General features: G+C 35.5%; 1 protein-coding gene across 1 annotated transcript in view; it reads left to right on the top strand.

Moving 5' to 3' along the window:
* Nucleotides 1-212: 212 nt before the first annotated feature.
* The window catches only part of Peli1 (pellino E3 ubiquitin protein ligase 1), a 52,887-nt gene continuing 29,192 nt past the window's right edge, over nucleotides 213-23,907 (top strand). Inside the window, exon 1 of the mRNA XM_003467482.5 lies at nucleotides 213-383. The gene's annotated coding sequence lies outside the window, so the exon portion shown is untranslated. The remainder of the gene's footprint in view (nucleotides 384-23,907) is intronic.

Here is a 23,907-nt window from a genome sequence, read left to right as displayed (position 1 = left end):
AGGCCCCGCCTTCCGGCTAGTCCCCTCCCCTCCCTCGGAGTGTGTGTCAGTGACCCAGAGGCGGTCCGTCGGGGGGCGCCGCCACCACCTCCGCCTCCGCTAGCAGGCAAAGGATCCGTAGCACCCTGTCTGCCCGACCGGATTTGTCTCCAGCCCTTCGGGAGCGCACCAAAAGCGGGCCCGCGCTTTTCCCTCGCGTCGCGGCTTCTAAGCCCTCGGCTCCGCGGTCAACTTCGCCTCACCAGGCTCGGCCGGCTGGCGCGGAAGGCGGCGACGGAACGCCGGGCTGTGTGCTTGCGCTGCTGCTCGCACACTCACACTTCGTCCCCACGCTGCGCGTTTCTGGGGCCCGTGCTGGCATTCCGGCCACCAGCAATTGTCCGGTGAGTGCGGGCGGAAGGGGTCGCGGCGGGGCCAGCGGAGGTGCGGGGAAGGAAGGCGCGCAACTTCCTCGGTGGCTTCCCGGCCGGCCGGTCTCCCAGCCGGCCTGTGTGCCCCCGCATCCCGCCGCGCGAGGAAGCCGAGGGGTTGGAGTTTGCGACGCCCGCATCCTGCGCCCTCGCGGGAGGAAGCGCCTTTGTCAGGACCCGGCCCGGCGCACCCTCCCCCACCTCCCGCGCAGTGCCGCGTCTAACTCGGAGCCCCGCGCGCCGCCGGCCGCGCTCCTGCAGCAGGAGGGAGCTCTGCCGGTGGCGGGAGGCCGAGCGAAATGAAACAGAAACAAAGGGGGCAGTGGGCTTTTCTTTTGTTTATGCGAATCTGATAACTTCTTTCTCCTTCCTTACGTAACGCAGATTTCCAAGTTAGTCATTCTTTTTATTGTTGTGATCGTTGTCATCATCTCTGCGTCTCTCCCATTTTTTTTCATCTTTGAATTTGAGAACGTTTTAAAAACACTAATTTCACCTTCGGGGCCCTAACGAAACAAGTTAGTATGCCGGTTTCCGAAAGTGGGTAAACTGAGGTCTGGAAAGCTCTTATTGATCGATACTCTTGATCCACTGTGTCTCGTGTCTGAGCATCTGAAAGCGTTTATGAGCAATAACTCGTTCTCCAGTGCCTCGTGGAAAAGTTAAAAATGCTAATTTTACTTACAGGTTAACTAAAGTCAGAAAGAAGTCTGGGTAATTGTTAGGTAGTTGAAACAATAATTCTTCTTGCATGGTGTTTGCATGTTAGAACCTCAAAGGGCTTCCCGAGGAATGTTCGGAGTGGGGGAAATACTGTACTGTAAATCATAAACTCGTCTCACCTTCTGCTTTTTTTTTAGGCAAAGGGTCAGTGATGAAGAAGGGATTTTTTAACTGTCCACTTAACAAATTTAGTCAGTACACTCAAGGAAAAGTATTTTGGCTTGAGCTCCACCAACATTCTCATAATTTATCCATTAATGTGTCAATAAATACTAAGCGTCTTACCCATATTAAGTTGTGCTAAGAACTAAAGTTTTGAGGTTGTGAAAGATTGTTTTCTTTTAAAGGCCTTACTTTTTCTTTGCACAATGTTACTTTGTTTACATTGCAAGTGATCTTTTGTTTCGTTGTCATTTTCTTCATTGAATGTCACTCAAAATTGAGGAAAAATGAGTTTATCGTTCAGTTGACGTGCTAGTATCAATTTATATTTTGACTTGTGGAGAAGGTAGCTTTTTGCTGGTCTTTATAACTAATAGAAAATGTTCTCTGAGTAATCAGATTTATATCTTTCAAAACATTGTCCTGTTTGAATAAATACATGAATTCTTTATTTTTTATATATGCTAACAACTTCTGGAATAAAATACTTACTCAGCAATCTTATTAATTTTGATAGCTTTTTTTTGGATGGGAGTACCAAAGTAGAAGTTAGCAAAATTGAAATCAAGCATCATTTCTACAAGATCTTTCCTGAGATGAATAATAATCAGAACTGTAGTAATAGTGGCTACTTATCCTAAATTCCTTTGTATTTAAATTTGTATGAAATGGTTGCATCAGAAAATGAAAGTGAGACATTTATTCTCTCTCCAACCCTCTGACCTAGCCCCTTTCTGTAGTTCAAAAGCTATTGGAATTTAGAACAGTTAGGTGTGTGGACCGCTGTATGTGCGATAGTGAAATGAGTCTAATGTCTCATTTAAAAGTTTAAGGTTTTTAAGGAGGAATTAGTATTTATTGACCTAAAAAAAAAAAAAAAAAAAAACTGCAAATGTGCAGATTTTGAAGTTATCTAAGCGAGTTTTTGAAACTGGCGTTTCATCATTTCCTAACACTGCTGTTCCCCACCTGCCTTTGGCATTTAAGCAATCTAAACAGTTGGGTTATATTAAACTTTTCCTATAGTACTTACCAAACTGATTTACCATTGTCATTATATGTAGTTAGGTAAGCTACTAGCACAGTGTCTTTGTTCAGTCTCTAGACTCCAGAGGCAAAAGTCACTTGATGAAGTCTGACCTTACAAATTTCCTGATTTCTTAGAGATCCTTCAAAACAAATGACCAAAAAGTATTTGCTGAGAAACTGGATTTAGTACTCCAGTTGCCAGTGGGACAAAATATAAGAGGACACTTCAGGGTATTTCAATTTGGCTTAGTCTACCTTTCAGATTGTCAGAATGTCAGTTTTTATTTTACCTTCTGTCATTTCTCAACATGCTTAGTTGTGACTGTCTTGTTGCTTAGATGATAAAAACTATAATTCTGTTTTCTGAACATCTAATGTTTTCATAAAGTAGATACTGTAGCAGTTAAAAATTTTAAGCCAAAAGATTAAAAACTAGCTTTCTAACATATATACAGGTATTTTACCATGAAATATCAGTATAGCTCTGTCCTAGCACTTCAGTCAGAAAAGCTTTTAGGGATTATTTCATTACATATATTTTAATTGCATTAAATTTTGACTATGTATATATAATGGCACTGAGGTAGTTTTAGGAATTTCTTTGGGAAAACTGTTATTCCAATTATGTTTTTTGACCAAAGAAAATGAAGCCAACTGAAAAGCCAATTGAGGTGTAGCTCAGTGGTAGAGCACTTGCCTACCATGCATGAAACCCTGAGGTCATTCCCTTGTGCCACTTTAAAAAAAAAAAAAAGCAAAAGAAAACAATGTGAAAAAAATTGATAAAAATAATTCTGCAGTATAATATTAGTGATTCCTGGTAACATTTATAAATAAATGACAAAATTGTAACAAACAGTGAATTCTGTTTATTCTTTTTATAGATTTTTAGCGATCTTTTCCAGATTCCTTTTATATTTATTACACAAAAGTAAATAGAAGTCATTCTTTGAAGGGATTTAGATGGTATATTGTTGCTTTCTTTGTCAAAGTTTGACCTCTGCTAGACAAGTTTCCTCTGAGTAAAGTGTGAGAACCTCAGGACAAGAAATACTGGTCACTGAAAGATTTGGATATGATTTCAAGTTCTGCCACTACCTTTTTTCACGTTACCCTGAGTAGCTCACTCCTTTTTAATTTTTTCCTTCAGAGGTTGAAAATAATTGCCTAACATTACACTAAATATGTCCCAAATTTTGGTTGCTGAATGAATTTAAAAATGATAGGAAACACAAGACTTTTACATGGATAACAGGGAATTACAGGGTTTTTATTATTAGAAATAGGTAATCAAAATATAAACATTTTGGAAGCATTGCGTTAGCATAGCTGCTTTCAGAAATAAGCTTTGAGAGAATCCATTAGGTGATTTGAGAGAAATAAATTGTAAATAATTTTTGAAAGACCTTATTTATTTTAAAATGTACAATATTTTTCTCTTGTCATGATAAATTCCATTTCAGAAAAATGACGTTTTATATATTACTCATATCACTCCTGTAATACTTTTACAACTTAAAATACCATTTATAGAAAGAGAGAATGTGTTACTGGTGACTATAAATGGGAAAGTCTTTGCAAGTCTTCATCTCCCAGTTAATCGTGACCATTCATGTAGTTTTTTAAAAAAAGTAACTCAATACAGATGTAATTTACTTCCTTTTTGAAGCATTTGTTGCTGATTTTTATTTTATAATGAACCTCTTGGGATGTTACTAATTCAAAAAATATTTGGTATCCCTAGTTTCCTCACCATATTCTGTAGCTTCTTTTTTTGTTTGTTTTTCTTTTTAATTACACTTTTTTTCTCTTACTGTCTAAAATAAACTAAGAAATACTTAAGAAATATAGTCAGTAATTTATACTAATAGGGAGCTTTCTGATTTATTTTGGAGGTGGAAGTACACTTTTGAACTGTATTAGGGACAGTCCGTAGTATCACCTTGAGTACCAAATATGATTACTTGGTAGTGGCTGCCTAGGCATGATGGCTCACGTTTATGATTCCAGCACTTAGGAAGCTGAAACAGGAGGATCACTGCAAGTTGTAGTTCAGCCTCGGCTACATAGTGAGGCCACGGCCAGCCTGAACTATATAGGAGACCCTGTCTCATAAAAAGAAAACCTAAAAGTAGAATTTCTGGTTCAGGATTAGCAGGAGAAAGGAGTACTGGATTCATAATTTCTGCTGTTGGATGGGCAGTGGACTTTTGGCATAAATATTCATTCTGTAAGTATTGAATACTTTTGCATTTTAGGCAGTGGTCTGGGTTCTGACATCATTTAGTCCAAAATCTCTACCTTCCTGGTTTTTATATTTTACTAGCAAGAGCCAGACAATAAAATAGTTTATGTTTCAAGAAAAAAGTGACTTAGATTCCTCAATTTTAAAAAACAAGTAATAAGAGGTGGATTTAAAAGAGATATAAAAGTCATATGCACCAAATGTAATGCATGGACCTTAGATCCTGCCTTGAGCAAATAGTAAAGAGACATTTGTGAAAAATTAGGGAAATTTGAACACTGGATATTTAGCGAAAAGTAATTGTTAATTTTTTTAAATGGTGTAGTATAATTTTTTTGAGAAGATACATAATAAAGTATGAGCTAACTGGGATAGGTGAAAGAAAAGAAAGGAAAAAGATAATAGATCTATGTGTATACATACATATATATAGCTAAGATGATTATACTAATTCTAATAGTTCTTGAAAGAGAACTATTAATACTCAAACGATTAGATCAATTTTGCGTGTCTATATGTGGTAATCTAAGCAAGTCTTGAAGATGGCAATATGCAATATAACAACCATTGTTAAATTCCTACATCTTGTTTTAAAAGCCTATATTATTGTTTTAGGGTTTTTGTTATTTGTCTTTTTTGCTTGTGTTTTTTTTTTCTCTTTAAAATAAAAAAATAAAGTATGAGCTAAATGTAATGTGTGGATTTTTTTTTTGCTTTAAAATAATTTGAAAGGGAGCGTATCAGTGAAACAAAATTAAAATAAATAAAATAGTGAAAATTGTTGAAGGTAGTTACCATAGAGATGCATTAAATTTCATATATTTTGTCTACTTTTGTGTATGTTTGAAATTTTCCATAAAAAATTTTTAAACATACAAGTAAAATTGAGAAGAAGAAGAAAGGGAATTGTGAAATATAGTGTGAGATAGGCGGAGGATAACTGCCCTGAAAAAGACCTCATTGAGCCAAACATGGTGGCACACACATGTAATTCCAGCACTCAGGAGGCTGAGGCAGAAGGTCACCATGAATCTGAGCCCTGCCTGGGCTACATAGTGAGTTCAAGACCAACATGAACTACATAGCAAGACCTTGTCTCAAACAAAACAAAGTAAAATAAAATTTCATTGAGAAAATAACACATACTTCAGTAAAGATCTAAAGTTGGTGACAGAGCAACCATCTGAGTTAGGTTAGGTTAAGACATTCCAGAGAGAGGGAACAGCAAACACAGTGGCTGTGAAATGCAAGTATGCCTGACTACAAGAAACTACACGGCTAGAGTGGATGGATTGGGGTGAGAGTAGCAGGTGAAAAAGTCAGGTGGTAAAGGGAAGGTAGGGAACAGGTTGTATAAGGATTGTTTCAATGTAAAATCTGTACAGGCTTACCTAAAATGAGTCTTATTCTAGAACAGTCACTGGGGAAGCCATGCCTGTGCTTACTGAACAGTTACATTACTCAGAATATTTTAGGGTTTTTAAACCTTGTCTCGTAAATCAGTCTAAGAACCACATGGGAAAATAGCTTATTACTTTGCATTTTCTCCTTGTTTTTAAGGAAAAAATGGTCATTAAACACATGACACTTCATCTTATTTATTAGATATGACTGTGAAAAGGTTTTGATACAAAGAAAACAGGAATAACTTGAGGCTATTTCTAAAAATCATATCCATTCAGAAAAAGGCAATTACTGTTTCTGAAAATCAGATCCACATACCCAGACTAAAAAGCAGTTTTACTAAGATTCTGGGTAATTGTAGCATCATTTGGAATAAACTTGTGAATGCTTTGAGTAACTAACATGAAAGAGCTATGTGCATTTGGATATTAGATTTTATCTAATACTTTAAAACAAACATATACACACAATATCAAGTGCATATTTATTTGTATTACATTTAAGACTAAAGGGGGTGCCATTTTTATATGTAGTAAAATTTATAGCTTTCTGTTGCTATGGTGTATAATTGGGAAACCGAAAGACTAACATATGTGATGTTAAGGATTAATCTGTCAGCTCTTATATTCATGCTTCATTTCTCAGATTAGTAGTTTTAAATTTTAAATCTTCACTAAAACTATGGGGAAAATTGGATTTCATCCAAATTTTAAGTGCCAAGGAAAAACTTTCAACAATTTTGGATTTTTTAGAATAAATTTTACTCTAGGACAGTATGCTTTGCTAGTTTTGAATGGTTATTATATTAGTTCACTCTTTATAGGGTTAGTTTTTGTAGCCTGGGAAACTAAACTTAATTTCAATGATTTTTACTTTAGTGATAATGATGGATAAATAAAATTGTTCTTTTTTCTAATTATTTGTAATAGTGGGAAAGCACAACTTTTTCATTTATATTTTTAACCAATAATATTTATAATTAATGGCAATAAGCAGAATTTGTGAACTTTTATTATATAGTGAATAATATGTGATCACTAAGACTATAAGTGCATAACTGTATAAGGATCAAAGCCTCCTATTTTTAAACATTTTTCATTAAGTTGTTACAAACTAGGTTCTTAAATTTACTCAATTTCTATCCCTTTGGTCTATTCCTGTCTCTGTGTGTATATATAGATAACCAGACCATTTTTATTGTATATATACAATTAGAATTGAGCAATTACAATGAATTATTAAATTATTTTAAATAATAGCCTATTAGCAGAGCCCATGTTTAGTACCTGGGCCTTTCATTAACTCTGAAAGTCTAAAAAGCTATATTTGGTTCATCTCTAAAATAAAAAATGGCAGTACTTTTTCATAAAAGGACTTTGATATTCTATGATAACTATACTAATGTGAGGCTTTATTTTAGAATTACTTTCATTGTGTTTGTTGGTAGGATTATGAATTTCTTTTTCATTTCTATTTTTGTGGAATAAAAAACTTACAATGGAAGGAAAAAGGGGGCTAGGGAGCTAGAGAGAAAAGAAAAGAAACAAACTGATTCTCAGAAAATAATAAACATGGCCAGGAATAATAATTGTAACTTGGATCTACTTAAGCATTGATAACCATTAGAACTAAGAATCAAGTTTTTAAATTACAAACAGAAATAATACAACTTTAAAGAAATTTCTATGCAAAAAGAACATCTTTGTTATGTTAATTTTTAGTATCAATCATGGTACAATCTTGGGAAATAATAGTAAAAGTAACAAGACATGAAAAATCGGTCTAGTGTGCTTTGTAGACTTTTGCAGCAGTAGTTTCCAGGTACATTTCCAGGTATATTGCAAGGTAGTCATCATTCCATGTCCTTACCTCTCACACCTTTATCTCTTTATTACTCTGCTACTGCTTCTCTTTATGACTCTTTGTCACCTGCAGTCATGCCCACTGTTCTTCCACACTGTCTTATAAAATAGATTTAGAATGATTTAAGTACCTAAACAGATAATGTATGAATGCCAAATACCTGCTTGTGCCCTGTGTACTTATCTTTTTAAACTTTCCGTGCTGTGTGTGTGTGTGTGTGTGTGTGTGTGTCTCTGTCTGTCTGTCTGTCTGTCTGTCTGTCTGTCTGATAGAGATGGTGTACTCTGTCAGGCAGTCACCAAGAGAAACTACTAGACCTACAAGAAAAAAAAAATTGTTTTAAAGTTTGCTAATGTGGGAAACAGTAGTAAACTTACTGATTTGAAAATGTAAAAATTCTGCGTTATCCAGGACCTGTGTTCTTCACGTAACAAAGTTTGATAGTTAGGAGCATAGTCGAATTTCAAAGTATTTTTAAAAGCTCTTAATATTGTCTTTTCTAAAAATGTCAGACAATTGGGGACTTTATCAGCACTATAATAATATAGCTAGTCATATATGATATTAAGGGAAAACTGAGCTGCTTTTTTTTGTTTGTGTGTTTGTTTTGTTTTTCGGTACCATGGGTTGAACTCACAATCTCACCCTTACCAGGCAAGCACTTGAGCTGCTGAGTTAAATCCCTGGCCCTTTGAGCTGCTTTTTGACAGCCAAGTAGATGAAAAGATAGATAATGTGATATAATAAGTATAGATCTATTCCTTCCTTCCACAAGAATGAATTAAAGAACTGGTTGGTCGCAGTTTTCCTAGTTGATTATTGTAAGGCTCAACTTGTCAGTTGCCTTTAGGAGGCAGAGTTAAATTAAAGGTTTTTTTTTTAAACAATAAATGTAAACAATTGAAAATTCTTTATTGGTTCCTTAAAACCTTAATGTACTGTATTCCTGGTTCTAGGCAGATACTCACTGTCCTTACTACTTTGTGTTCCTCTGGGCTTATGCCAGATTTAATACACTGCATGTAATAGTACTAAAAGCTGATTTTCCGTCTTTTTTTTTTTTGTCTTTTTCATTTTTATCGGTACCGGGAATCGAACTCACGACCACCTGTTTGCAAGGCAGGTGCTTATGCCATTGAGCTAAATCCCCAGCCCCTGTGATTTTCTGTCATTCTAAACTGTAGCTTACGTGATGGATTTTTCTTTGAATTGTTTCTCACTGTTATTCTTTAAATTTACCATTGAAACTCCAAAATATCGAACTTACAAAGTAGTTAAGTTTATCATTCATAAATGTTAAAAAAATGTGTCTTATTGAAACGACAGCCTATATGCAAACTTTAGTGTATCAGAAAACTTTTTAAATGTACTTACTGCTTCACTGTAATTTCATGTAAAGTAACATGATTTAATCTGTAAACTCGTCCTGTTTGATCACCAAAGTAGGGATGATAAATTTCATGGTGGGCTTACTATTGAACATAGAGCAGATCTGTGGCTGATGATACCAGGCATTTTTAATTCATCACTGATATTTTTTCAACAAAAAGAAAATCATTTTGCTGAAGTGTCTCTTTTAGAAATAGTATATTGATTTATTTGCACATAGTTTGGCTACACTGGTCTCTTAAAGCTTTAGCTAGAATTTGCCTCCTAAAGCTGTCTTTAAAATGGCTCCCAGAAACAATTTGCTAGGTTTCATAACTGAGTAGGCTGTTAATGATTCAGTAAGCCCCCTCATTTTCCTCCTACCCCTTTGTATTGAAAGCTCCTTCATAGTGTCTAGGTGCCCTGAGTCATCATGGGTAAACGCTATAAAAAACAATTGTCATATGGAAAAATTTACCATGAAGTAAAATTGTCAGGAAACAGTCTGAGTCAGAGATCATTCATTGATCACAGTGATACAACCTAAAGGTTGTGGGCTTCATTTAAATGTTTCAATGTACTTACATATATGTCTTTGTTATAGGATTGCAAAGTCTATAATATCTTGTGAAGTCTTTTATTCTAGTTAAATTTTATTGGTTTGATTTTTATTATCTATTACATGAAAAGAAAATTTTAAAGTTGAATGCATATATCAGGAGCTTTTTAAATAGAATGAATGAAGTTAGGGGACCTAGAGTTTTACTATTTTATTCAGTATGTGACTTATTATGTTTTATTTAACCTAATTGGACCTTGCCAGTGACATAGCTCAGTGTCACAGTGCCTGCCTTGCAAGAGCAAGACAACAAAAAATACTAAATCTCTTTGGGCCTTAGTTTACCTATGTTTTCAAGGTCAGCTATTCTATAGCACTTAGGCCCTTTTTGGGAACCAACCCATGGCAAATAAATGTAATGGCTGATCCCTAACCAAGTGCAGATTCCTTTTTTTTTTTGATTCCTTTTTGATAGAGCACTGTCAGGAACTATATAGTTGGCATTCTAGATAAAATCTGTTTGTCATCTCAACCACATAAGTTATTTTCCAGCTCTGAAATTCCAGGACTTTAGTTTGCATAGAAAAAGTTCTTTTCTTGGAGACTGTTGTGTCTTTACATTGAGGGAGCAGGATTGAAACTTATGGTATGAATTTAAGAGTTCTTTGTAGTCAGGTAGAACGTTTATGTTTCATGTAGTAGTGTTTAAAACAAAAAGTTGAACATTCACAAGAACATTTTAAATTCCAAATGGAATGGAATCAAATCAAAATGGTTAGTAATAATATGATTTAAATTCACTTCAAGTTCTAAATGTTCAATGGGATAAACCTCAGATTAGTGAAGTTCAAAGTGATGTTTGGAGTGCATTCTGTAAGGTCAATAGAACAAATGCTACACCCAGAAATAAAGGTTCCAGTTTTGACTCTGCAAACATTTTTTTAACCTGGTTAGATCTTCATCTATATAATCAAACCCGTGTTTCTTGAACGTTAATGTATTACATGAATCATCTAGAGGTTGTATTAAAATGCATATTCTGACTTTGTAAATCTGGATGAGGCTTGAGAGTCTTCATTTTCACTAAGCTTCTACATAGGCTATTGCATGGGCCATAGGCCACACATTGAAAACACTGGGAAATTCGCAAGGCTCCTGATTTAAAGGAAACCTTAACTCTACTTTCTCTCCAACTGTTTTATATCATCACTCCATGTGTTCTTTTGGAAGCCTCTTATACCTGAGCTGAGTCTGTGTTTTCTAAGTCAAATAGCGCCTTGGTTTTGATGTTTTTCCCTCTTCTGAACACATTTGCTATAAGCATTGTTCCGGTTAAAAATAAGGTAGTGTAATAAGAAGAGGTTTTGCTGATATAAAACCTGGATTCAAATTCCTTCTCCACTGATTAGGAGCTTTGTTGATGTGGGCAGTTGACTCAGTTTACTTAATGTGATAAGCTTCTGAATACCTTCCTAGCAATGCTATTGAATAAACGTACTTTATTCAGTTCTCAGTGCTATCAAGGATAAAGTAGATTAATGAAAAATTGAACAATATTTTTATTATTCTTACTGGCATTCTTACATGCTTTGGTAGAAAGAGAAAGAAGAGAGGAGAAAAACTGTCCCTAGTCCAGGACCTCCTATACTCTGCAATTAATTTTTCAACTGCCTACTGAAAATAGTAATTTAGATTTGCTTATTTTTCTATTACACCTCTTTTAAACCTGACAAAGGTTAATGTTTCTTTCTGTACATGCCCTTCAGGAACATGTCATTTCTGCTTAATTTCTCAAGTACTATTTTCCTTTATCTTCACTGTTAACCACTTAGGTCAACTCTACATCATCTTTCATTTAGGTTATTTTTATCTTATCTGGTTTGTTCTAGGCATCACATGTTCCTCATACATCCTTGTCTTAGTTACTTTTTACTAGTCACTGAGACAAAATGCCGGATGCTCAAAGTTAAGGAAGGAAAGGTTTATTTCTTACAGTTCTTGGAGGTTTCAGTCCATACTCAGTACCAAGCCAGGATGGCATGGCGGAGCCACTATTCATAGTCACAGCAAATAGCAAGGTACAAACCAGCAAGAGAGACACACACACACACACACACACACACACACACACACCTTCTTCCCGCCATTATATCATATGCTGGCTTCATCCTAGGTGGCTGTAGCATTCATAGTACCAACTGAGCGCTAGACAACGACCCAATCACAAATGCTAGATTTGGTCAAGTCTATAATTCATGAGGCTTGGGGGCCAAACATAAACCATGACATTCCACCCTTGGCCCCCAAAGACTCATGCACATCCTTTATACAAAAGACATTTAGTCCATCTCTTAAGAGTTACCGAAGTCCTAACAGGTTCAATATTGCTGAAAACCTCAAGTCCTGAGTCTCCTCTGAGATCTGAGGCAAACTCTAAATTGTAACCCCTGTACAAATGAAACAAGGTTAAACATTTCCAAAATGCAAAAACACAATATAAACATTACCTTCCAAAAGTTACAAGAAGGAACACAAAGTATTGGAAACAAAGCAAGTCCAGCATCCAGCAGGGGGAGTTCCATGCTCAGCATCTGAAGCAATCTGGTCGCAAGCTCCAAAAGGCTTGTATGATTCCACCTCCATGGCGCTTCCAGGGATTTCAGCTCCCACAGCTTCTCTCTTAAGCCTCCTTTGCTCAGTTTTTACATCTTTCCTTGGATGATCCATGTTCCTGGCTTTTCCAAACTTCTGGGGTCTCCACTGAACCTTTGGTTTCACCCTTACAACTTTACATATTGCCCTCTGAGGGGCATACTGCTTGGCCTCCCAGGCCTTTTGCAGTCGGGGTGGAAGCTGTCTTATCCTCAGAATTTGTGCATTTTCCTTGCACCTAAAATCAGTGCCATGTGGATGCTGCCCAGGTTTGTTGCCAGCTGGAACAGAGGCCAAGCTTTTCTCTCTCTTGGATGGAGGGGTCAAGTGCCTGGATCGCTGGGCCCTGTGAACCTGATTGTGAGAAAGAACTTCTCTTATGTCACTGCCATTCTGGAACCTGGTGTGGCTGCTACTATTTTGGAACCTCATATGTCTGCCACCATTCTGGAATATGGTGTGGCTGCTGTCATTTTGGAACCTCATTTGGCCTCTGCCACTATTCTGGAGCATGGTGCTCTGCAGCTTTCTCCTCTGAGCAGTTTTTCACTTTTTCAGTTTTGAGTCTACAAAGGATGGAGACCTGCTGCTTGCTGGGATGCCCCCTAGCCATCTTTTTTATTTCTGTATTCCTTCTCAGCAATCAAAGTTTCAGCTCTATCTTTACAATCCACAGCTTTACTGGAGATTTCATTCTGGCCAAACTCACAGCATTTTAAATTATCCTGTTGGGCTTTTTTGCTCTTGATTTGCAACATAAGTCTGGCTTTTTAAAAAAAACCAACAATAGCCATGCCTCAGCCTCAACATTTGGCTGCATTGAAATTTCTTCTCCCAGATTAATCAGTCTACTGCCCTTAATCTTAGTCTCAGGCACAGTCTCTGGACACCAGCAAAATACAGACAAACTTTCTGCCAAGCCATAACATATATCACCTGGAGTTCAACAACCAATGTAGTCCTTATTTCCAACAGAAGCTTCGTGAGCCTAGTCTTTACCAGCAGGCTTTTTATCCGCCTTCTGGTCTCCTGACTTCTGACTAGAATCTCCTCTACAGAACAGCCTAAGCTCTTCCAGCTCTGTGCATTCAGGTGGCATCTTTGAACCTTTCCATATTCTGCCCACAAGCCATTGCCAAAGGCTCTAGAATCACATGGTCAGGTATAGTCACAGCAATGACCCCACTTCACTGGTAACAAATTCTTAGTACTTTTTACTTGCTGCTGAGATAAAATACTTGATGCCCAAAGTTAGGGAAGGAAAGGTTTATTTCTTAGAGTTCTTGGAGGTTTCAGTCCATATTCAGTTGGCTCCAAGGCAGGGTGGCATGGCAGAGCCCCCTCTTACGGCCGCAGCAAACAGCAAGGCGCAAACTGGCAAAAGAGGGAGACACATCTTCTTTCTGCCATTATATCATATGCTGGTTCCACCCCTAGGCAGGTATAGCATTCATAGCACCAATCGAGCACTGGACAATGAACCAATCACAAATGCCAGATTTTGTCAAGTCCATAATTCATGAGGCTTGGGAGCCATTGACATAAATCCTCTGTATTGCTTTCAAAGTTAATTTTCCTAAAAATTCTTTTTTCAAAACCCAGTATTCCTTAAATACCTACACTATAGAAAGTAGTGCAGGCATTGGTTATATGATAAAACAACATGAGGAGTTCAGTCTTAATAAAAATCACAAAATAGATATTAAAATCTAGTATACAAGTAAATACGAATACAAATAAATACAATTAATACTTTGTAAATACAGGACATGAGATATTAACAGGAAGAAACCTTGTTATATTGGGTGCTTAAAGAAAGTTTTCTGAGAAATTAAACACTTGAGCAATCTCAGGATCAAGGACTCAACTAGGTAAAGGCCAGGAGCAATAAATATTGTTCCAGGCTTAGAATAAGTACAACATGAGCAAAAACCTCAGAGAAGGAGAGTATGTTGAGTATGTATTAGGTGTCAAATTCAAAACATACTAATGGTCAAGCTAAGATATGGAAGATGAAGGAGAAGTATTAAACACATTCAGATTGCTCATACAAACAATAGTGCTGTTTACTGGAGCAGAATGACTAGGAGAGGAAATATTGGGGTGAGGCAATGGAACCATTTTAGTTAAGAATCTGAAAAAAATAAATGAAGTTATGCTAGTCCTCTGTACTGTTGCCCCATTTCCTATAAGAACTGTTCCAGATTGTATTTTGGCTTACACTGTTTTTATGTAGTTTATCCAGCTGACTTCTCTAGCTTTTCCCTATCTTTCATTACTGTTCTTAATAATTCTTAATTTTCTCAAAATAGTTTTAAATCTTTGCATATGTTATTCCCTTTTCCTGTAATACCTGTCTCTGACTGAGACCTTTTCATTATTGAAATCCATTCTGAAACATTATTGTATAGAACTGGCTGTAGGTTTAGATTAGGGCCATAGGCCTCTTCACCGAATGCCTGTGTGATCGCACTTAACATATTATTTTGGAATTTTCCTTTTAACATATCTGAATACAATGGGGCTGAGGGTTTAGCTCAGGGGTGTAAGAGCCTACCTGGCAAGTGTGAGACTATGAGTTTGATCCCTGGTACAAAAAAAAAAATCTGAATACACTTTACTAGTGAGCTGTGTACACAGAGATCTAAGCTTATCTTTGTGTTTCCAGGATTTAGGGAGCATAGGAATATCTCAGAAAATGAATGGTTGATGTTGTTTTCATAAAGGTGGCCTAGCAAGCCCTCTCTGAATTGACAGCATACCCAAGCCACTGGAGGGAGAGCCAGACACCAGTCTTTTCCTATGAGTCTGTGCCATGCGGACTGCAGGGGATGAGAACAAGAAGTCATCAAGAGGAAAACCCTCCCTGCAAATAGGTGCTGTGCATGGGCTGCTAGAGGGAGAGCTAGATGCCAGCCCCTTCTATTACTTGTGCTGGAAAACAAGAGGAGCCAATCCCCGCCCCCGAAGCTGTAAGCAACTGGCTGATCCAGAGAAGCAAGGCTACCATGGTGGCTGCTGAGGTAGAATACAATTTAATGCTTGTAGTGTTTAGTGTTTCACTGACTTTGCAGGTCCAAAGCTGGTGGTCTGATCATCTATTCAGAGGATGGCAATACATAATGTAACACCTACAGGGGATCTTCTTCTGCAGGTGGTGACCATTGTTGATTGCTTATTATCTTGTTGTGAAGTCCTGTATCATTTTCATTGTTTTGTTGGGTTGGGTTTTGTTTTGTTTGATTTTATTGTATCCAATGGTATGGGCAGCTATTTCCAAGATAACAAGATATATTATGGTAACCATTTTGGATTTACTATTATCTTGTTTTAAAGTCCTTTATTACATTCATAGTTTTGTTTTTATTGGTTCTATTCTGTTCTGCTTTGTTTAATTTTTACTATGTCTGAAGGTATCTGCAGCTATTTTGAAGACAGCAGGAGGCATTATGGTCACCACTGTTGATTTCCTATTGTTTTGAAGTCTTATGTCACTTTCACTGGTTTGTTTTGATTGGCTTTGTTCTGTTTTGCTTTGCTGGGTTTTATTCTTTTTAAAATAAAAATAAATAAAAGCAGCCTAAAGTACTCCTACCCTTCAAACTGGGGTTAGTGTTCTTTATTTCCGTCAGACCCAAACTGCTTTTATACGTTATGTTGACATTTAATTATCTGACGTAAGTTTCTTAAGGGTGGAGACCAAGTCTCCCTAGTGCCTTATACAGTGGTCAAATTGCAATTAGGAAGATTCCATTAAATCATAGTTTCGTTGTGGAATTTCTCACAATAATGTCCTTAGTGGGTGAGCATTAATGAAGTATTGTAATAAGAGGAACAAAGATCCAATATCAATAATATCTCAAATGCTTGCTTGCTGTTCTTCATTTTAAAAAAGTGTATAATGATGCTAATTAAATAATAAAATCACAGTATTCTTTGAAATAACTGTGGAGATCACTTATATCTCCATGTTTCTAAGTCCAGTGACATTCATGTTACTGAGTTTGTTGTCAGCCTTGCTTTTAGATTTTTTTCTTACTCCACATTCTTTCTAGGTAGTTCATCTGTATGTTGAAGATGTCCAGATTTATATAGTTCTAGTCCATATCTCTTCTTCAGGTTCTAGACTCATATGTATTATCTGTCCAAGATGTCTCAACTGTACCTCAAACTCCCAGGTCTAGGAGCCTCAAAAGTATCAGTCTAAAGAGAATTTTGAAATAATGTACTACTTTTCATAGAACTTAGTTTCCAGCATTGTTTCTTCCTATCCAAAATTCTCTTCACCATGAAATAGTTCCCATATAGTAATTTCTAAACAGTTCATAAATTTAGGTAACTAGAAATTGACTGTCAGAAGAACTCTAAAAGTAAGCCTTATTGAACTCTACTACTATTCGTAAATTATTTGTCTTGATAGATCTTTGAGGTGAAGTAATCTGAAGAGGGTGTGATGATTCCAAGTATAGGCTCTTAATCAGATTAAGACTTTTTAGGTTCCAATTGCAGATATCAGCCCTACCACTTTCATTAGTTTTGTGACCTCAGACAATTTACTAAACTAACCTACATCTCACTTTCCTCCTCAATAAAATAGAAATGATATTATTTATTGCCTAAGAATATTATTAGGAATTAAAGAATATGTAAAGCTTTATGAAAAATACTTAGCAATTAACATTAAGACTGCATATGTTAGTTATTGTTGCTTATTATTATCTGATGTTTACAGGTGAAGAAATTGAACTGTAGTGAAACTGGTTCACTTCTACAACTATTAAATGACGGTGCAATAGTCAGTCTGACTCCAGGACTCCTTTAATCATTCTATTTTACTTCAGTTTAAATCGCTATCTCATCTTTATGCATAGATTCCATAGTCTCATCATGATCAGAGGACTATTGTAATGCATAGTAGCACTCATCTGAGATCTAGAACTAAAATAAGTAAAGTCTCACCTCAGTGTGATCTAAAAAGCATGAGAATATACATCTCAACTCTGTTTTATTTCATGTGCATTGTTTTTCTCCCTTTCTTGTTAGCAGTTAAGTCACTAAAGTTCCTAGAAAGTGGAAGTACGTTTTAAATTAGTTTTTTTGCAGTAGCTTTAGTTTTATCTTAATTCGGTTAAATTTTTTGCTAACCATTTTGGAAATGATTTGGGGACTTGATAGCCATAACCTCAGAGTCCTTAAAATCAGGAATTTTTGTTAATATGATTAGCTATCAACTTTTTAAAATGTTTTGCCTGTTGCTGTAAGTTCCAAACATTTTAATTTCCCAAGAAGTTATTTTCTGAATTTTAATTTTTATCAGATACTTTTTGAATAAGAACTTTGATTTTAGTATTTTGATGTCTCTATATTAAATTCTGTATATAGTTGAATTGACTTCATTTTATAAGCTTCAGTCACTGACACTCATTTATGACTTACCAAAAATGAAAAGCACATTTGGTTGCTGTTTAAAGTTTCTACAGATGATTTGTTTGTCCCTTTCCCCATCTTCCCATTAGTTGTTATTTTCTTTTTTCCATTGTAAGTTTTTTATTCTTTGAGGCAGATTTTTTCCCTTGGTATTAAGACAATAAGAGACAGAAGATTCAAAATCTTTTTTATAAGTTTGAATTTGGGGCAGGAGGACCTTCAGAGGAGGACACACTTTGAAAACAGCCAGAGTCACGTGAGAAAGTGTTGAGTTTGAAACTGAATTTTGTGACTGAAGTGTTTATTCTTGGGAATGCAAACACACTATTATGAAATAGTTTTGTATTAGTTAAGATTCTTTTTGTTGTAACAGAAAACTCAACTCAAAACAAAATTAAAGCAGGGAAAAAAAACATATGTATTAGTTTGTGTAAATTGGTTCAGAATACATGGGGCTTCAAGAATGGCTCCACTCAAGTCTGACATAATGTTATGAAGGTTCAATTTGCATACATTTCTTAGCACTGCTTCCCTAATATTGACCCTATAATCTACCTATAGGTGAGCAAAAGATAACTTCCACTCTTTTAGCCCCTAAATCCTCAAGGTCATGATTGGCTGAAAAGGGTGACCATCTTTTTCCTCGAAAAACTAGCAAGTCTCGTTACATCTCACTGGCTCTGACTGACCCATGCCCTAGTGGCCAGGGGAATCTGAAGCTCTGAGTTTTAAGACAGAGGTACGCCCAGCTGAGAGTGAGAAAGTAATTAACTCCACCAGATAGACATAAACTATAGGTAAAAGAGGGTTTTCCTCCAAAAAGGAAATAAAGATCCATTATACCAAAGGAAGGGTGAATACTTGGTGGGCAGCAAAAAATAGATGTCTGTAATGCTGGATAGTACTTTTTCCATTGTAAAAATTAACATTCATCTAGGAAAGACTTTTAAAATACTATAAAATGCTCTCTCCCTCCATTTTATACTAATTTTTGTTTTATATGAATCCACTTCCAGATTACTATTTTTTGTGTGTTTTATTTGTTTTGTGCCAGAAACAGAACTCAGAACCAGGCTCTTGCGAGGTACATGCTGTGCTGCTGAGCTATCTCTCTAGCCATATTAATATTTTAAAACAATATATAAATTGGATTGCTAAGACTTTGCATCTGAGGGCTTTCAAAACTTGGTGTTACTTTAATAAATACAATATTTTTGTTAGCTGTAGTAATCAAATTTGTTGATGCCTAGTTCTTTAATGTCTTAAGCAGAATGGTCTTGGAACCAAGAAATTAGTACAGAACCATGAAAGACAAGATCCTCAACTAGGATCTTGGCATTGAGCAGAGTGAGACTTAAGAGTGAGGGCTCTGAATAGCACTAATAGGCTTTATGTACTAATTTCTGTAAATTATTTTAGTCTGAAAATAAAAACTGGGTTCTTAACCAAAAAGAAAAATAAGATACTTATGGTGTGGCTACTATTCCTTTTTAACATTAAAAAGTAAGAAATAAAGTAGAAAATAATACAGTATAGTGTCTAGTACAGTCATTTTAGATGAGTCCTCCTATTTATGTTAATTTGTATATCAATGAAAATATTCATCCTCAAAAGACTTAATATTCCAGTGTCTAGAACTGTTTTTAAGTTTGTTGATCCCATAGAAATATTTTTGCTTTATCTACCAAATTAAATATTTAATAAAATCTAACTTAACATTGTAAAAATACCTTCTTTTCCTTTATTCTTTCAGTTTTAAGCACTGAAAAATAAGCAGGACCATTTCTGCCTTAGAGAAGTATTCAGTTTCAATAGGCAGTGTAACACAAGGTCCTCGCTGTCTGTGATGCAAAGCTAGACAAGGTTGGAGATAAACTATGGGAACTAAAAAATGAATATACCTGAATTAGGGAATAAAGACTCCCTGATTGAAAATGGCATGTCAAGTAGAGATTGAAGTATTATTAGAGTTTTTTTATGTTTATAGTGATAGCATTAAAAACAGGTTTTCGCTGAACATTTAATATGTATTGTTTCATTTTTGTCGACAATATCGTATGTGTGTAATACAAAGAGGGACAGCATTGTCACTTTAAATTTGGGTAAAAGTTGGAAATAATTTGCATTATGGCAGATCCAAAGGGAACATGGTTTGAAATCTTAAAAACTCAAAGTTAGTGAAGTATATTGAGATGTATCAAATAAAGAACTTTTTACTACAACTACCACAGAATCATCTCTTAACAAAAAATTACATTGCATTTTTCAGCAGATAGTGTGAGAATTTACCAATATGTACATTGGCTTAAAATGATGAATTTTAATCCTCTGTCATTTACAGAAATTCTGTGGTTGTATGAATCAGTAAATACTAGAAACTATAGACTGTATGCTACATCTTCTAGAATTGGCATTGTATTTGTTGTTTATATAGGTCTTGTGTGTTTTACAGAGAGAGGATGGTTCATATAAACTCCCCTTTCAGAGATACAATGACTTTAACAGTGGTCTTGGAAAATTTATAGCTATACATTTATTGAAGAATATTTTTATAATTAGAAAAATAGAAGATAGTATGTTCTGTGGGTTAAGAATTTCAGGCTCCAGTAGTCTTTTTAAAAAGATACTAAGAGCAATGAAATAAAACCTATTTAAATGTGGTTTTAATTGCAGTTTCTGGGTTATATGTTTTTTTAAAAACCAGCTCACTTAGTTTAAATAAATATATCTTACTTTATGGTATTCTGAGCCTCATATTTTTTTCACTGAATGCCAGGGGTACTTTAAAATGCCTCCATTTATGTTTCTCTACAAAGGATTGTTCTGACTGTAAGTTTAAGTGATTTTCACAATTTATTGCTATCTAAAAATTTCCCTTGACTTCACATTTTGTTCTGATGTCTTGGTTTCTTTGCTCTGCCCACACAATGCTGAAACCTAGGGAAGCAAGAGTTGCAGAGTAATCCAATGAATTTAAGAACCCTGGCTTTCTTTCAAAACAAAATAACCTTTATTATAAGATTGTTTTTATTGATACCAAAAAAGGAGAGGCTTTGGCAAGTGTTCAATAAATGTGTGAATAAGCTAATTGATTTTGTTGGCATGAATAGGAAGCTTTGCTACTTGTCCTTGTAGATATTTGGCTCAGTAAATAAAATGATGGTGAAAGGTTTTTAAAAAATTCTGGATCCAAATACCAGCAATGTGTGTCTCTCTTTTGTTTTTTTAAAAAAGTAATCTAATAACTAGGCATTTGTTTGTATTTATGAAAAGGAATCATGTTAATTTACCAAACCCAGTGGTTTAGGAGCCAGGGATTTACCTCAGGTATAAGTACCTGCCTGGCAAGTGCAAGGTCGTGAGTTCGATCTCTGGTACCAAAAAGCAAACATCAAACAACAAAAAATCCCCAGTGGTTTGAAAATGTTTAATATATGAAAATATTGAAGGGTCCTTGCTGAGAATACTAAGCTGTGTGTGATTTAGAGACATATATAAAGTTTAAACATACTATAATACATTGTATAATTCCAGTAAAGACTTGAGACAAAGGACAAATAATGAGAATGATACGAGCAAAGTAAGAATTTAAACTCATTATGGATATCACATTAGTCCAACACAGTCTTTAACTCCATTTAGAAATGTAAAATTTGGGAAATCTTTAAGATTCTGATAAAAGAAATTCTATGGGTGTTAGAATAGGAACAGAAATGTTAGTGGAAATTAGAATGTATCTGATTACTCAGTTTAAAAGCAGAGATTATTTCACAAATAACTATTTACTTTTAAGACTATTAGGTAATTGAAATAGTAAATCTCAGAAAAATTCGAGAAAAAAAACTCATTAGCACCTTCAAAGTAGGAACTTTTTACATCAGTGTTTTACCACTATGCAGGGCTACAGTAGACATTTTATAAATGTTTACTGAACTAATGTAATACTTAAAAAATTTTTAGGTAAGACAATATTATTTTTCTGGGATTTAAATCTGCACCTCTTCTTCTGCACCACTATTATATCTCAGTTTTTATACAAACAGGTTCTCCGATTTGATTGTGAAGAAGAAAATTGATTGATACATCTGTCTACTAAGCTTTGCCCAGAGTTAAAATTACTTGAAGAGGAACTTGATGCAAGAGTTGTTTTCTGATACCTAGTTTAGAAGAGTGATGCTAAATTACATGAATTCATATATAAATCGGCAATACAGATAAAAGTGAGAAATGATTTGAAAAAAGGAATAGAGTCCTGTTTTGGTCCTGTCATGTCTTCTAGGCTACGTATTCTTGAACTCTTTATTGTCCTGCCTTATCCTCCAGTGTTGGAATTGCAGATGTGTGCCACCACACTGAGCCTAGATAGCCTGGGTACTGGTGAGTCCTAACAGTGTGTTAAAGGGAAGTTAAATTGCAACTTTCAGGTGTCAGCTTTGCCAACAACCTAGATTTTCTAGGTTAGTTCCTATTTCAATTAGCGCTTTGACAATGAGGAAAAGAACTACAGTTAGTAAACTCAGTTGTTACAGACAAGGTCCAGTTACAAATAGTGGAATTACAGGGAAGATTAAAATAACATTTACTTTTTTTTTTTTTTTTTTTGCCTTTTCCCTTTTTTTTTTTATCGGTACTGGGAATCGAACTCATGACTGCCTGCTTGCAAGGCAGGCGCTTATGCCGCTGACCTAAATCCCCAGCCCCATGACATTTACTTTTAATGCAACAGAAGTTCTCAGAAGACATCCTTTCCAGTTCAAGGCACATTTATCAGTACTAACAACCAGATTCGCTTAACATTGATTAGACATTGCTGTGATGTTATGATCTATTAAAGTACAGTATCCCGAAAGTTTGTACAGAATCATTGCCTCTCTGGAAAGTTTTCAAGTAAACTTAATGAAGTAGAACTTGATAGATTTTTGTGCTTTCTTTATTGCTTGTTTTATAACAGCCTGAGCTTTTACATATTAGTATGCTTTAAGGGAACTTCTTTTAGGTCTTGATAAGTGTATCATTGAAAGAGGGGGAGAATCAATAATTTTTACAGTTTTTCTTGACACTGAACTGAATTTTAAAAATAGATTTGACGTACAAATATTAATAGTTATGAATAATTACTTTTGTTCCAGACCACTAACTCCTACTTATTTTTATCTATAAATAAACTCATATTTGATCAAATTTGTCCTGTTTCTCAATACCTAGTTGTGAAGATTATATCCAGTATGAGAGATTCTATCTGATTAATGTTGGACTGGCTGGTTTTACATAATTTAATAATCGTTCTCCAGCTTTACATGCAATTTATTTCTTTAACATGCTTACATCCTAGAAATGTGCAACCCAGCTCGCTTGAAAGAAGAGCCACACTACCGGTCTATTCTTGATCCATTCACATTGTGGAAAAAAAAGGGGGAGATACAAAGCTATCCCTACCTGGTGACAGGCTCTTGCTTTCCTTTAGGGTGACTTCCTCTTGGGAGAAATTGAACAGTAACATACACAAGCACCCTGTATTCATCATATGGAGTTTCATGAATAGGAATTACCAAGATGTGTCTGGAGAATTAGTAACTACAGAAAAGGCCAGGCTTTGTCTTTTGTGACATTAGTTTATAGCCTACATCTTTTGTTCTATCTTAAGGCATATGCCATATCTTTCTCCATCATTAGATTAACCTCTCATATATCACTTGCATCTATTATGAAATGTAACTCTTTGAGAGATGATTGCCCAAAAACCCTCAAAGTGTATTTTATGTGTGCCATACAGCCTATATTTTTTAATAAGACTATCCCAATACTCCACTCAAATTTGGCACAATAATAGTTTACTACTGTAATTTAGTAATAAGCAGACAATTTTAAGTTTGATGTGACACATTATTTTTGTAGTCACTACTGTTATCATACCTATTTTACATATTAGTATGCTTTAAAAATAGATTTAACGTACAAATATTAATAGTTATGAAGAAGGTGGTGTTTGTTTAATTATGCAGTATAAAATAGTAAAAATGCTTAAATTAGATCTCAACTTTTGCCACTTAGCTTGTACATCACTG

The sequence above is a fragment of the Cavia porcellus genome, unplaced genomic scaffold (genome assembly GCF_034190915.1).
Source record: "Cavia porcellus strain 051 isolate PalLab524CR breed Dunkin Hartley unplaced genomic scaffold, mCavPor4.1 scaffold_18, whole genome shotgun sequence".
Lineage (NCBI taxonomy): Eukaryota > Metazoa > Chordata > Mammalia > Rodentia > Caviidae > Cavia > Cavia porcellus.
This window is presented reverse-complemented; position numbering and strand designations above follow the sequence as displayed.